Raw genomic sequence first — 17,276 nt, 5'->3', positions numbered from 1 at the left:
AGATTCTATTCTGAAGGCAAAATACAACGAAGTTGGTGTGCCAGGCGTGTATGCTTACCTGCCACCCTCGTATGTGCAGATCCGTAAGTTGGCATCGAGAGTACTGTCAATGTTCGGAAGTACTTACCTTTGTGAGCAATTGTTTTCGTTAATGAAAGCTACCAAAACACCACATCGCTCAAGACTTACCGTCGAGCACCTTTCATCCCTCATAAAAGTTGCAGCTGCACAAGATTCAAGCTTGATATTGACGAACTGGTTACTAACAAGAGATGCCAAGTGTCGGGACAAAAGAAATAAATCTCACACTGTAAGGCTCCTATATAAGCAATGAATATAATATAATGAATATCAATCATCAAGACACTATATAAAAGCGGTCGGGATTGTCCTTCCGTCCCGTGAGTGCAAAGTTTAGCGGTATTCTGCTTATCACAGACTTACTACTTGCGGCTTACGGTACGAAGCGACGCGATGTGAGCAGAGTTCTGGTGCTCCCATCATTCCCTTGCTTTTGTGCACGATGCGCTGGAAAAATAGACAAAATTATGTCTCTGGAAATAATTAATGTTGATGGAGTACAAATGCCTCACCGCGTAGTAAATATCAGGGGAGATGGTGCTTGCTTATTCTCATCTATAGCTTATTTAGTGCATGAAACTCCGTCTTTAGCAGTACAGATTCGGGCTGACATTGTACGACATGTTTTAAGTAATTGGTCAAGGTTTCAGGCATTTACAATGATGCCGTCAGGAATCTCTTATACAAATGCGCTTCAGTATCTCACTGAAATGTCAAAGTCTCAAACTTATGGTACCATTTCTGAGCTAATGGCAGCGGGAGAGTTGTTCCCCTATGAGTTTCAAGTATATTATTATGGAGTCCTACACTCCAAGTTTGGACAGGCACTTGAGGGGATAAAAAAAAACTTAGGTTTTCGGGAGATGTTATGAATGGGCACTTTGATGTTCTCCTTCCCTACACTTACGGTACATGCCTGATGTACACATGGAGTGCACACAAATTGAGGATAAAAGTCGGTTGCCTTAAAAGGCAGGTGAGCCTAGTAATATAATAAGGACCTAGCTAAGAGGCTAAGACTCTAATTTTACACTGTTGTGTGGAGACTGCATGGAAATAAATTGCTTTTCTTTAAACTGTAAGTGCTACATTTTTTAAAGTTTTCAGTATTGGAAAGAAAGCTACAGTAACTTTGTATAATAGTATAATAGTATTTGTTACAGTGCGGCCCGCTGACGCATGTTTGGCAGTCAAAGCGGACCACCAATGGTAGTGAGTTTGACATGCCTGTTTTATAGCCCACCCGGAAGTACTGCAGGTGCTTGTTGACCTACTTCCGGCTGCACCTCCGGGTGTGGCTGCATTCCCACCCAGATGGGCTTGTTAGGCCATGCAACTCCCCCTGGCAGTGGTCACGGAGCCCAACAGGAACGAGCTCCGTTGTTCCTAAATATTGGCCCTGATGCAACCCAGGGGACCTGCCAACAAGTGTTCTGGGGGGACGTAGTGTGCATCCCATGACTGCTCCCTCGGATCCAGTGTCAAAGGGGCGTCCCGACCTGGCATGGGTCCCGGCCATCTGCCACACTATCTATATATAGAAGTCATCTAGGAATACAATAAGGTTAATAAAAAATTATTTTAAAAAAAAAACATTTTCCTGTAGCAGAACTGCAGTCAAAAAGTACACAGTAAACTCTCAACACTGGAAGTTATTTATTTTAATGGGAAAAGCAATAATAAAAATTCATTAATGTAACAACAGAGAACTAATTTTATTGCTTGACTGTGCTGTGTCTCATAAGCATAGAACAGACAGATTTTAAGTGTTAGAACAAAACAAAAAGCACAACTAAAATACAACCAGCACTAAAAAACCAGCATTTGAGCATCATCTTTCCATAGAATTATATTCTCACCCTTGGGGCAGTCTTACACCTGTCTGACCCACTCACCTTTGAGCTGAATTGCACTTTCTTTTGCTAAAAAAGTTGCCAAATAAAGTAAGACTGATCTAACATGATTAATTAAACAATTATTTTGGCCTGACCCAAAATCAAAAAACTTAATTAAATCTCTAGGCTAGAGTAGCATGTCTTTACTACATACGAACACATGCCATAAACTTCATTACTTTGCATGCTATACCAAGGTTGCACTATACAAGTCTCGCCTATAAGTGGCAACATCTCATTTTTAAATGATACAGCAAAGTTGATTTGTCAATGCTGATTTGATGGCATAGTTAAGTGAACAGACTGCTGCCTAACAAAAAATAAACTAACAGATCCTTCATTTCAAAGTAGTTTAAACCACTCAATTAAAATGTATGTGTCAGTAAGTTTCTGCAACATAAAATTAATCATTTTTCAAAGTGCTTATGTTCAGTTTGGCAAGTAAACTCTCACAACAGCTGGCAGAGGGCAATCAGCATCAGATAACAAGCAACTGCCAAAGTGATGATATTTTCAAAAATAAAACTTCATACCCATTATCATATACAAAACTGCCACTAATAATATAAGCAATCAATACCTGATCACACTGATATAGTGAAGTTATTATTGTTTGTCTCAATCTAAGTTAAATGAGAAGTCTTATAGTGAGGATATGGAAAAAGCTAAGTATCAAAAACAACAAAAATGAGGAAAACAATGGTAAGACACGCAGTAATAATCAATGTTTGGCATTAGTCTCTCTGGTTCAGGAGGTTAATAGTGTGCTATATGAGAATAAAAATACTAAAAGCATAATAATTTTCAAACTGCGTCGTCACATTATTACTGTAACTGCTTAAGAAAAATTAGAGGTTTAAATCCCAATTTACATGAAATTGATTTAAGTGTATGAATATATACATTGCGCTGTAATGTATAGTTACAGAAAGGCCACCACTACATATACAAAAAATGCATTAACTTTATTGAATAAATTGCTACACAATATGTTGCATAGCACCAGTGAAAGAATAAATTAAAACATAGTAAAACAAACAAAGAATTCAATTACGATGTCAAAAAATAACATCCTCTCACTTTTAAACTTTCTTAATCCTAATACTGGAGCATAGGGCAGCAGAGCCTTTGCTGACTGCACTGGGTAAAAGGCACACACTTGAATAGGGGTCAATCTGAAATAACCAATCAACCTAAGCTGCACTTTTTTTGGCAACGAGTGGGGAAAACCAAAGCATCTGGAGGAAAAAATGAAGTTAACACATGGACAATGTCAAGGCGCAATATTCCTATCCATGGTGCTGGACCCATGAGGCAGCAGGGCTACTCTTTTGACCACCATGCCAAACAGTCATAAAAACTAATGCATGAAGATTACCTGGCATGTGATGGCAGCAGGAAGGAATAAGACTAATGCACCCCTATCTTTGTACAAAGAATAATTATAACTTAGGCTGTACCTCTAGCACTGATATTATATGTATTACATGTTAGACATTCTCTGATGCCATTGTGTAACTTTTTATAAATACTTTTACTCTATGAAAGTCTCTTCCTATATCTATTTGAGATGATCCATCTTGACATTGAGATCCAGACTGTCACTTCATTTATGAGTTTACACTGTTCCTCCTAATCATGAGACTCTATAATACTGTCATTACAACTGTCTGCTATCCAAACATGGACTGTTAGTTTTGAAAGCTTGATCCATTATTCATAGATTTACCCCGTACTCGATCTTGATTACAGTATACATCTCTTTGTATTGTAGTTTTATACTGGAAATGTATTTTGTTTGCACAGCTCTTCTGTTTCTGCAAAATATACCTTTAAACTCTTCCTAGTAACTGTCAATTAAATGTTTTTCTCTTTATCCATTTTATTGTACTAATCAGTTTTTACAGCTTAAAATGACTTCTCTGTAACACACTAGGTAATGTAGTATTCTGTTAATGGAGATATATAAAATATAGACTGGTTGACAGACAGTATAAGTATTGATTTTGGAGCTTTAACATTATGCTGTGCTGGGTGCCAGTTACTTTGGCCACTGTTCATTTCAAGGCTGGATCAAAGCAGGAAAAACTGTATTCAGCTGATGTCACCTTAAAAAGGAGACTGTGACAGAAAGTTTCTTAAGATTGATGAGCACTGCAAACAGTATTATAGCCCTTATAAAATTGTTTTAGGGGACTGTAAATGTTTCCATTCTTTTTTATCCATTCACAATATCAAACACGCTGGATCTGCTGTGTTGTTCAGACTTATTGCTACATTTCAGTATTAGGAATGTGCTATTTCTGGTTTGAGACATACTGTATAGTATGAGACTAAAATAGAACTGTTTAAGTGGAAAACAAACCACAGCAACTAGGATTTCACAGATTCTCTTTCTTTAACCTTCCTGTATATCTCTTGAGAAATAATATGCAGAAATGCTATTTTTCTGAATGAAGTGCATCTCTCTTTACAAAACTGTTTACATCCCACAGTCCACATTTACATGCACATCTTAGCAAAATGTGTGCTGCTGGATTGGATAGGTTACCTCCAGGCTGCTCGGTTTTAAATTGAAACTCAGGTCATTAGTATTCAAAAACTCTGAGGTGCACATAAATTTATACAGCAGCATTAAGTCAATCCATTATGCACGCTTAACCTTGTTCTAGCATTGGAGTGATGCGTCGTGCATGGTAATGAAGGAAAATATAAAAAAAGGCTCAGTTTTGAAACTAAAGAGGCAATATGTCTGGAATTTCTTTTTTTTCCTTTTAAATTCTGTCAGTAAAGGACAAACCCAATTTTAAATTTCATGCAATAATGCACTGCTATTCAAAAATCCCAATATGTATTGTTTATTAAATACACCTCACTCAGACACCTTAAATTAAATGTACCCATTAATTTGTATTTATTTTTTTTTTATTTTTGTACCCAAGTTATCTCAAACCTCTGAGCTTATGTGCAAAACAAGATATCCTAAGACACAGGCATAAAGAAGACCTCACATAAAAAAATAATGCTCGACATACATAATAAGCATAGCTCATTTCTACAAATGTGCCTGCCACTTTAAATTTGTCAATCAACCTAAAATCAATGTATAGTTTTGTAAACAAAAACATATGCAAATGACACACAGAAGTGTTAAAACTGATCTGGGCAAAACAAGTGTCAATTACATTTTATGCATAAAAAAACCCCAAAAACATAAAGAGCAATCTATATTGATTACTAAGTGATTCAAACATGAATAATACATATTTATTTAATAGTGTTTTACTTAGTGGTAATGAACTGGATAAATTAGCAACAGTAAAGAAGTAATTGACAGAAAAATTATAGACCATTCGGTAATGGCAAATATAAAAATCCATGGCCTAAGAATCTTGATAAATGGATTTTGTAAACCAAAATGCTCTCTTTTCTAATGAGGTATAGAAAACAATTACATTAAACACATAATTTATTTGCAAGCTCACATACTGCAAAAAAGGAACCACATCTTTCATACTGTAAATCTAACTGTCCTCTTGTTTTATTTGCAAATGAAGATATGAAGTACCAACATTATTTTCAAAATATTCCTAATATGGATTTCCTCTTGGCCATTAACTTATCTGTGAAAGACTCAAGATCAGGCTCAGACAACACTTTACCATTTAATCATAAACCACACCCCTGCTCTTTATAATTCAGTTACCTTTATTATAATATATAAAAAATACTAAAGTACTTGGTATCTTTACTAAAGAATTAGAAATCAACAGGAACTTTGTGATTGTAATGTCAAAGACAATAAAGAACTTAAAACTTGATATGATATACCTAAAATAAAAATGTTCCTGTTCTGCCCCACATGCTGTTAGCTGTTACTATTATTTGTTGAACTGTGCTCCCCTTTGTCTTGTCATTTATTATAACACCTGTTAGTCACGCCCCAAACTCACAGTGGTGTTATACATGTCCATGAAGCTCACGTAAAGCACGCAGGTCCCATAATGAACATTTAAATACAATGCAGACCTTGTGCCTCATGTAGGCACCCTTTAACCCAGGGGTGGGCAAAGTCATTCCTGGAGAGCCGCAGTGGCTGCAGGTTTTTGTTCCACCCAATTACTTAATAAGAAGCACTTATTGCTCTAGTAACACTTCTGCTTCACTTTAGTTGTCTCCCTCGTTAAGATTTTGAACCCTTATTGCTTATTTAAGTCTTAAACAGCTGCATTCTCAGCTTTTAATTGCTCCTTATTAGCAATAAGATGCAAATAACAAAAGAAACCAGCAGTTATCCATTGTTTTTCTTTAAACTTTAAGTGCTACATTTTTTAAAGTTTTCAGTATTGGGGGGGGGGGGGGAAGCTACAGTAACTTTGTATAATAGTATTTGTTACAGTGCGGCCCGCTGATGCATGTATGGCAGTCAAAGCAGCCCACCAATGGTAGTGAGTTTGACATGCCTGTTTTATAGCCCACCTGGAAGTTCTGCAGGTGCTTGTTGACCTACTTCCGGCTGCACCTCCGGGTGTGGCTGCATTCCCGCCCAAACGGGCTTGTTAGGCCGTGCAACTCCGCCTGGCAGTGGTCACGGAGCCCAAAAGGAACGAGCTCCATTGTTCCTAAATATTGGCCCTGATGCAACCCAGGGGGCCTGCCAACAAGTGTTCTGGGGGAAGTAGTGTGCATCCCATGACTGCTCCCTCGGATCCAGTGTCAAAGGGGCGTCCTGGCATGGGTCCCGGCCATCTGCCACACAATAAGATGCAAATAACAAAAGAAACCAGCAGTTATCCATTTTGCTTGTTACCCTTTACACCTGTGTGTATTTATCGTGCATTATTTGGTTTAATTAAATACTTGGAAGGAAAGAGTAGAGAAAAAAGTGAAGGATTGAGAATTACCCAACCGTTTTACACTTCAAAGTATTTGGATAATATCCTTAGAATGGAAAAAAAAATCTAGGATATGAGAATGACTTGACATAGCAGAGTTAAAGCACTAACAAGCCATGAAATGTAATTATTGGCAAAGATTGTTTTCTAATTAAGCAACTGGGTTGGAACAAAAACCCACGGCCACTGTGGCCCTCCAGGAATGACTTTGCCCACCCCTGCTTTAACCTCTTGTTTTGGTCACATCGAAAATGTATCTTTACAGTATATAAACCCCTGAGTCTAGATAGTTTTGGTACACAGCAATCTGAATCTCTGTCTACACACATCTCTTGTCATGATCTGACCCTGGAAATAATTTCCTTGCAAGTGTCTTATATCTTAAAGCTTTATTGTTTAATGTATACTGTCTGCTATGTACCACTTTGTAAATCATTACTTATTTATTGTCTTTAGTTGTACACCTCGAAATACTTGTATGTTTCCTGTATATATTTCAGTTTACAACGAGGTACATACAGTAAAAACCTTCAAGAAATCTCACCTTTGCCGTTTTCAAGTGGATGTGCCAAGTTGTTTTAGCTCTCTTTGGCCACACTGCATAAACAACGTTGGCCGTGCCATGGTCGGGGAGATGGGGGCGGGGGGTCAGGGGTGGGGATTTTGGAAATGGTAGTAGTGCCTAAAGTTGCAAAGTATACCTCTCAAAAAACCCAAAGTTAAAGTTAAAAATGAGACCCATTCAAAGTTAATCCTTGAATTTCAAGCTTAAGTAGGATTAAAAACCACATGACATTTAATTGTATTAATAACTGTAGATGTAGCCTCATTTTTGTATCCTCAGATACATTTCATTTCACTTTTGGATATTTAGCTTGTGTATTTTTTTTTCCATCTTGGTGATGTCATCATGATCCACTCTGTGTTCTGCATGTTGCCATTTTATGATTTTTTTCTCATGGTTGCAGGGCATACTGCTTACAGTTATGATGCCCATATACATGACATAGTTGAGTTATCATTCCCTGCTTATTTAAGATAGAGACACAGAGCAGCTCATTATCCAAGCACTAGATTCATTTTAAAACAAAGAATGTTAGTCATAGTGGAAAGAATTCCACTTTGTGTTCAATAACGGAAAGAATTACAGTTTGTGCTTTTGCTTGTTTAATTGACTTTCCCATTGTTTTTCTACATTTTGATCAGTCTTAGTATGCTTCTTCTGGTTCCTTGACTCCATTCTCTTAATAGATTATGAATTTGGCAGCTTCTTGTGTCACCTCCATTTTCCAGTCATCGTTGTGGTAAAAAAATAACTGGTAGCACACAATTTCAGCTTTTGCTTAACCCGTTGTACTTTGATGATTGCTTGTTATGTACTGATCTTTGCTCTCATTTTTGACTATTCTTATGGAAAATCTCTTAAATCATGAAGTTTTTTCTGATCCATGACACTCAATTAACATTTTTCCAATCATGACACCAGTTACAGTGGTGCAAACTAATGGATTACATTTACTTTCATTACTGTAACTGTAGTTGAGTAGATTTTGTAGGGAATTTTACTTTTTAATGTATTTTTAAATTTAAATAATTATAGTCTTTAAAATCTAAATTTATTTAGTAACAATCCTACTTTATTACCTTTTCAAGGCAGGTAGATACAAAGTACAAATGATTAGCTTTGTTGAAAATCCGAAGTTCACAGTGGTCAATTAAAATAGAACTACATGCAAAAAGTTTGGGGATCATAGGTCATGAACTGGAAGCATGAATTATCTTAGTAAATTACATAATGGCCTTACACATTTCTCATTTTCTATGGCTTGATAAGTGGATGCATGTCAGTTAATCACAGTGTACTGATCTACTGTTCACCTGAAGTGAGTAGTAGAAATTTCCTGGTGTAGGAGTATCTGAAAAAAAAGATATGGTATTGTACATAAGAAAAAAAACAAATTTACTCCAAAAGCTGTGGAGCTACCTGCATACGAGTAATCTTCTTCAAATATACAAAAACTCACAGAAGTAAGTTGATTTTAAAACTTGGTATTTACAGCATCAGTGATTAAACAAATCAAACTTAATTGCACAAAAAATACCACAATAAATTTCTGATAACCACTTACTGTTAAATATGAATCCAATGGTCCAAAAGGATAAGCTAGTATGACAGGCAGGTATGAAGTGCCTGCCTTTCACGATGCATGTGACACCCAAGAATTGGTCACACGAAGGGCTTCGCTAAAAAAACTTTGACATTACCCTCACAACATACTCATGCTGTATAAACAAATGACAAAATATAAGTTGTTTCTATATATCACTTGATAACTCCTCCAACATCTATCTACTGTACATGTTTTTTTTTCCTTTTTCAACACTCATGTACATATTTAGGGTGTGCAACACCAACACAAGAATTTCACTATAGCTTGTCGATGTTCTACTTCACTACTTAAAGATACCATAGTTCTGCTTCACTACTTAAATAAGCAGGTTCCTGACAATCATGGAGAATCCACTGCATCCACTAAACAGTATCTTCTCCAGACAGAGGAGCAGCTTCAGCGACAGACTGCTGTCACTTTCCTGCTCCACTGACAGACTGAGGAGATCGTTCCTCCCCCACACTATGCGACTCTTCAATTCCACCCGGGGGGGTAAACTTTAACATTATACATAGCTTCTGCTCTGTATACCTGCATTGTTATCACTCTTTAATTTAATATTTTCTTTATCAGTATGCTACTGCTGGAGTATGTGAATTTCCCCTTGGGATTAATAAAGTATCTATCCATCTATCTATCTATCTAAAATACCATATTAACCCTAGGTTTGAATTTTTTTAAATTTGCTTCTTTATCCTGGTTCTGTACAGATTGTACATGCCTAATGTCAACAACATTCAAAAGCTTTTTCTCTGCTAATTAACTTTATTTACAAAACAGTTTTACTTTACTTTCTTTCTTTATTTTACTGTCTTAAATTCTACTTTATAATTATAAGTACATTTTACATTGTCAGCTGATATTTAAAGATGATTATGATTACTTGCTTTGTTGTCATGATATAATTTTTAGCATATCTTGTTTATTTGAAATATCCTGGTTATTTTAGTAATGTGCTCTATTAGTGCAATACACTGAGATAAGCATGTTCAATAACTGTTTAATAACAAGCTGAATAATATAGCAGCTTCTTTTATTTCATATGGTAAGTAGTATAATGCATATGTAGTAAGACAAATAAGCTGACTTATTTTAAAAAGTTTAAATCTCATTCCTGAAAGGAAGAATATCAAGCACTTTATTTTTGATGAAGGAACCAGTTTACTAATAATAGAATAATAATAGAAAAATTCCACATGTCCTATCTGCAGAGCAGATGCTGTATCAAACATATTGTGAAAGACCACATGATGATACACCAGCCTCTCTGGGTTCATGGCTTTATTTTGTTCATATTTGTTGGATACTCAGGGAATTAATATCAAAATGTTGTATGTTGTCATTCTGTTTTTAATATATAATTGTGTGGAAATGCTTTTCTTTTTAATTTTTAATTTTTCAAATAAAACTGTGTTCTCATTTTAGCCGGTCCAAATAAACACAAACTGCTGAACTGATTTAACACTTCAGGTTGTACTCCACCAAGGGGCAGATGATGTGTAACATTAGTATTTTATACAATAAAACCTATCATTTTTGATAGGCAACGTATATACTGTACGTACATTGTTTATTTTCATTTTTCCTCTTAATTTTTTTCAAAGATGCCTTCTTCATTTAATTTCAAGACATTTATTCCATTTACAGACATATTTCTAATCAGTGAACTTGGTAAACTTTGGGATTCAAAAATACAAGTTTTATATACTTGTTGTTGGCCTTTTATTCTTTGAATTTTGCTCATGTGGAAAAATCGTAAATAAGACAATATCCACAGATTTGTGAAATACCCTCGTCATTAAATTCAGAAGAATTATTTGTTCATAATAGTGGATTAAGCCCACACTTTTAGACGAGTTGCTTGTTCTGGTTTAAATAAAACAGTGAGGCCAATGAAAGTGGTAAGAATTACTTCCATAATGAATAAGAAAAAAACCAGCATGCTTTATATAGCCACAGCCATGACCTGGACTACAAACAGTGGTGGGTGTCATTTAAATAATGAGCCATAGGAAGATCTGTGAATGATAAGGCAATTGTTGATGGAAAAAGTGGCAGAAACAAAGCTTTCAGAAGTTACTAATGCATATGAGAAAAGGAACAATTGCCAAAATGAACAGAGTGCAGTAAAAGACTGCCGCTAGAGAGGGGTGTTCAGACTTTGTCTGAAATACTAAATACAGTAAACGCTCCATTCAATGAATCTGCCACGTAGTGTAATTTTGGAATGTGTTTTGCTTTTTGTTTTTTTTTTTGCCCTGTGTATGTGCTGTTAACGACATGGTGAAGATAAACTTTGTTGCCCTAAATGGATAATTCAGTTTGCCATATGTGTTAAAATAAAATGGAAGTTATTATTTTTGGTCCTACCACATCTGCAGTTGAAATCGGCATGCACTTAGGACCTTTGGCATCAATGATTCATAATGATGTCAGAAACCTAGGTATCATCTTTGAGTCATCACTAAGTTTTGAAAAACAAATCTCCATGGTAGTAAAGTCCAGTTTTTACCAACTGAGGCAAATTTCTAAACTAAAATCCTTTTTATCACAGAAGGACTTGGAAACAGTCATTCATGCCTTTATTACATCTTGACTAGATTATTGTAATTCCTTATATGTGGGTCTGCCAAAATCTGCTCTGTCGCGCCTTCAGCTGGTTCAGAACGCGGCAGCTAGATTTTTCATTGGGTTGAGAAAAAGGGATCACATCACCCCCATTTTAGCCTCTCTCCACTGGCTACCGGTGAGGTGTTGCATTGATTTTAAAATCTTGTTGTTTGTTTTTAAAGCCTTGCATGGTCTTACTCCAAAATATATCTGTGACCTCCTTCACCTCTATGTGCCACCAAGAGCACTGAGGTCATTTGGACGACTGTTCCTTGTAGTGCCAAGATCTCGGCTGAAGTCTAGGGGAGACAGAGCTTTTTCAGTTGTTGATCCTAGGCTTTGGAATGATTTGCCTCTGCACATCAGGTCTTCATCCTCGATCGAAGTTTTTAAAAGTCGGGTTAAGACCTACTTATTTACTTCTGTCTTTCATTGTTTATAATGGGATTGTGGTGGATGTTACAATTGGTTGTTTTATTAATCTGCTTTTGCATGTGATTGTTTGTATTGTGTTTATTTTAAGACTTTTTTGTACAGCACTTTGGCGCAACCTCTGTTTTAAATTTGCTTTTATAAATAAATAATCTCATCTAATCTAAAAGTAAACCATAATAAATACAGTTTGAAATTAATGCGGCTGGTGCACTGTTTAATTAGACTTTGGTTTGCAAATGAAAATGTTTTCATATGTTGAAATCCACTGAAAGCCACAAAGAGATGACACTGGAATCTTCTGTTACAAATATTCTACACCTGAAATTTTATCATTTGATCAGTCGATTTTCAACATTTGATACAAAAACTGATTGTGAAGTTCTAGCAAGAAAAATATGTGGCCTCCTTCACTTCCGTAACTTTAAATTTCATTCTAGTAGAGGGGAGTACAACATGCGTTGCAATAGATGAAGGGGCCCTTTTGACAGAACTGTATAGTAATACCTATGTACAAGTTGAAATCAATAAGGTTGTAGTGTGCTTTGATTAAATTTTCTTACAAATGTTTTTTTTTTGTATTTCATAATCGTGCAGTATAAATTTGTCAGAAATTTAACTGCCATATGAAGTACAGTAGACCATTTACTTTACACTCTATTGCAATATATATTCCGTTTATAATTTCCAATACGCAGCATGGATATTTAAGAATGTTTTTCTTGAGTAAATTTTTGTCCACGCAGTAATACTTCTACTTGAGTAGAATTTTTTAGTATATGTTTGACCACTGACAGAACTCCAATACTCTGGGGTGTTTCAATTGTATAATTTCCTGCAACCCTTCCACCAATTCATTTTCAAGCTCACTTAATCTAATTTAAAAGTGGAGGGGGACAATGCCTGTCTCAAAAACATCAGGTGCAGGGCCATAAATGAGCCCTTGATGAGACACCAGATTTTTCATTACCATACTCACATATGTAGCCTCCTTAGCATTGTGTTTACTCCCAGAAAAACGAGCCAAAAACACTGAATTTTTTTCAACGGGAAAATATTCTGTTACTTGTAAAAGAAACATCAAAATGTCAACATTAATACAATAGGATAGGTATGTTTAGAGTCCACTGCTGTACTGATGCAGATTTAGTACACATCCTTCATGTAATATGTTTTGAAACAGTCTCCAACACACAGCCTAACATTGCAATTGGGACAGTAGAAGCTTTTCTTTGAGCACTTTTTTATAATAGTTCTTCTGTGACTTAAGTATGAGAGGGTAGAAAGTTAGTGCCTGACCTGCATGATGGACATGCCCATTGGGTTATTGCAGGCTACCACAACGCAATGCTTAGTGACATCCAATGACATGAACAGTGACAGTTCCTGTATTATAAATAGTGCTCAGGGGCTAACGACTTTATAGTGCTTATACTTGATGGCAATCATTTTTCCTTTTTTGCCACATAGATACTACACCCTGCTGCAGCTTTATGTGATTGGAGTTACCAAGCATATCATGACAGTTTGGTTATAGAGTGCCTATGCATCTGTTTCACTATTTGTGCTACTATCGCTTAACTGAACTAATGGTTAAGTTTCAGTTTGCTCAAAAACTGGCTTTATAGTTTCTTGTTTACACAACATTATCTGTTTTGGTTGAAGGCTTTACCCACTCATGAATACTGAAATGGAAAAATGAAGAAATATTTATCATTATTTTGCATGTCAGGGCAAACTCAGATATGTATACAAACTTGTTCATACCTGTGCAATTTAGAGTTATCAATCAATCTGACTTTCCAGATTTTTACTTTTTTTTTCATTTGAGATAAATTCTTCCTTAAAAGTGCACCTTCATGATGCAAGTACCCTATAACATTCTATGAGTAATTAGTTAATCAACCACATTTTATTTCATTGAGCACCTCTCACATTCAGCACTTCTGTCTGAGGACAAGCGTTAGCTTGTTGCTCATTTAGCTGTTTTTGAAAATGAAATTGGATAAATACAGGTAGACCAATAAGTAACTAAGCTTCTTAAGCAGTTGTAGCCACACTGAAAGATGCAGAATCAGAAATAACACCTGCAATACTGCCATTATACCAAGGCTATCTATATAGTGGCAAAGTATTAAAATTAACAAATAACTTTCAGCATCTCTCAGTAATAACATTTTCATGTGGGAGATGAAAAGAAGCTTAACATTGATTTAAGCACTGAATGTTTTCATCCCCCATACTTAGCAAAAATAGAAATGGGTCAGAAAAATGACAGAGATCTGTCAGTCTTCATCAAGAATGTTTAAAATGAGTTGGTAAAATGAGACATAGTTCAGTCATTCTCAAACAAAATAGCACTGACTGCTGAAGAATACTTTTAATTTTGTTATAATCAAAATATCATCAAAATAAAGGGGTTTCATTTTATCTAAATAAAGGTCCCGGTTTATTGCGCACCATTTTTAAAATGATAAAATGATTGGCATAGGTGCTAAATAAATCAAATGGCATGAGAGTGTTTGAATTTGCTGCAAAGCCTCTATTACATTAAACTATAGGTAAGAGCAGTATTTACTGCATTGCACAAGTCTGGGAAAATATACTTCCTCAAGAGGATATACTTAAAAGTACAGATTTATCTATTGGGTATTAATCAAGGTTTATCACAGCACTGCAACTGCATAAAAGCTGAGCACTAAATAACTGGAGCCCATTTCATAGCTTTATGATTTCACCAGGCAAACCCAATAGCATAAAAATGGTATTGTCTGAGATGCAGTTCAGTTATTGTGAGGCTAAAATGAGAAATTTTATAGTATGTGAACTGCCATTCTCTCAGCCTAACTCACCTCATGGCTATATTAAGTCTCTGAAATCCAGTTCTCTAAATAAATCAGGATGAATATGACTACATGGGGCAAATAATAAATTCATTTGCTATGGAGCAAATAATATGGGTGACATTAAGCAATTTCAAGAATAAAAGTTTACATAAATATGTCAAGAAAACAACAGAAGAAAATGAGCAATATTTTGAATCTCTTGGGAAAGTAAATCAAATGAGACGTTTATTGATTAGTTCAGAACTTTAGTAAACGTTCATCAACTCTTAACATCAACTAGCAAATGCCATTGTTAATTCAATATATTAACCTCCATAATACATTTATCAAAGCTTAATTCTCACGTGTATGAGCAATTTAATGTTTTTCAAAATTACTTTCTACTGGTGTTAGAACAGTGGCATAGTAGTTAGCAATTGCAGTCAATGGTTGGTTTTTGACTTAAGTCCAAGTCTGGGTTAATAGGTTCTGGTCCCATACTAGCTTTAAATGAAATAAACCATTTAAAAGAACAGATTGATGGACAGAATATCAGATTATCAATAACTTATGGGATTTGTAATATATAATCATAGCTAAGAAGATTTATGTATGTAGTCTAAAACAGTAAAGACATTATTAGAATTAGAATCAGAACCACATTTATTTGCCAGTACTTAATGTACAGTAATTTGACTTGGTAGATTTGGAGCTGCTTATAACATAACACAGCATCACATACAAATAACATAAATAGCATAAGTTAAAAAAGAAAAAAACATTATACAAAGTTGAAGAATAGTGCAATTATAAAAGAAATGTGCAAATGAAGATGAGCATGTGAAGGTATGAGTGTGTAGTGTGTATGCACATGCACACACATACATACACATATACTATATAAACACACCTTAACATAGTATATGATAGAACACATGAATATGCAAATAAGGCAGGTTAAATTACTGATTTGAAGGGACTACATCTCTGGGAAAGAACCTGTTTAGATATCAGTTAGTTTTATTTTAAATTGACCTGAAGCGTTTACCAGAGGGGAGTTACTGGAACAAGTGATGAGCTGGGTGAGATGAGTTCATGGTGATCCTGTTCACATTGTTAGTACATGATATGTATTCAGGTCTGCAACAGATGGAAAAACAAAGCTAACTATTTTCCCAGCAGACCTCACAACACACCGTAATTTATTTTTGGAGTGTGCTGTTGCTGAACCAAACCAGAAAGCTATGGAGAATGTGATTACGCTCTCAATTGTGGCTTTGTAAAATTGAACTAGGATTGGCTGGGAAATATTTAATTTCTTTAGTTGGCACAAAAAGTATAACTACTGCTGAGCCTTCTTAGTGATAGAAGTGATGCTAATGACCCAGCTTACAGCATTTGTGATAGTTGTACCCAAAAAGTTGAGGGAGTCCACCATATTGACTGCAGAATCATTAATTTCTAGAGGGAGAGGTTGTAACTGCTGTTTGCGAAGGTTAATGACCATTTCCACTATCTTAGATGTACTGAGGACCAGGGGCCTCATGCATAACGCCGTGCGTAGAACTCACACTATAACATGGCGTAAGCACAAAAGCAGGAATGTGCGTACGCACAGAAAAATCCAGATGCAGGAATCTGTACGTACGCAAACTTCCACGCTCTTACGCTACATAAATTCCGATCCGCGTGAAAAGTAACACACGTGCACGTGCCTTCTGTCCCGCCCCAACTCCTCCCAGAATTACGCCTCTTTTAATATGCAAATCAATATAAATAGCCCTTAAGCTCAGCCTTCTGTGAAAAGACAATGGGAAAAGCATGGGGGAAAATATAAGAATTTCAGCAAATACCAAATGGAGGCAAAGGAAAAACGTACTATTTGTTGGTTTAAACAGTGGTATAATCAACAAAATGAAGTTGATCAAGTGACAGAGTGTCGTAGAAACTCGAAAGCTCAAGTTCACAAAGTCACACAGTGCCCGAAATAAAAAAGAAATCACATATCAAAGTCGCCGTGAAAAGGCAAGTCGTAGCCCACCGTCTGAGTGTCATATGAAAGCTTATTAGGGTACAGACAAAAAAAATAGGCACACAGTGGGGAAAAAAGCACGAAATGTCAACTTTAATCTCAAAATTTCCACTTTAATCACATAGTTTATTTTGCCATTAAAGTAGAACATCATAAACTTCATCTTAAAATCGTTTAATTTACTAGTTTCTCAAATCCCATTGTAACTAAAGTACTTAAATTCTTTGTTCTGTATTTGATCTTCTATGTGCTCTGTGTGTGAATCACTACCTGCTTCTTAAACGGGCTTTCTTTTTCTCCGACAGGACACAGAATCCATTACATTCATGATATTA

General features: G+C 35.7%; 1 protein-coding gene across 6 annotated transcripts in view; it reads right to left on the bottom strand.

Annotated features, from left to right (window-relative positions):
• ssbp2b (single stranded DNA binding protein 2b) overlaps positions 1-17,276 on the bottom strand; it is a 761,138-nt gene that overhangs the window by 621,766 nt on the left and 122,096 nt on the right. The window lies entirely within an intron of this gene.

Source organism: Erpetoichthys calabaricus, chromosome 7 (genome assembly GCF_900747795.2).
Source record: "Erpetoichthys calabaricus chromosome 7, fErpCal1.3, whole genome shotgun sequence".
NCBI lineage: Eukaryota > Metazoa > Chordata > Cladistia > Polypteriformes > Polypteridae > Erpetoichthys > Erpetoichthys calabaricus.
Note: the sequence above shows the minus strand (reverse complement) of the source record. Positions and strands in the feature narration are given on the sequence as shown.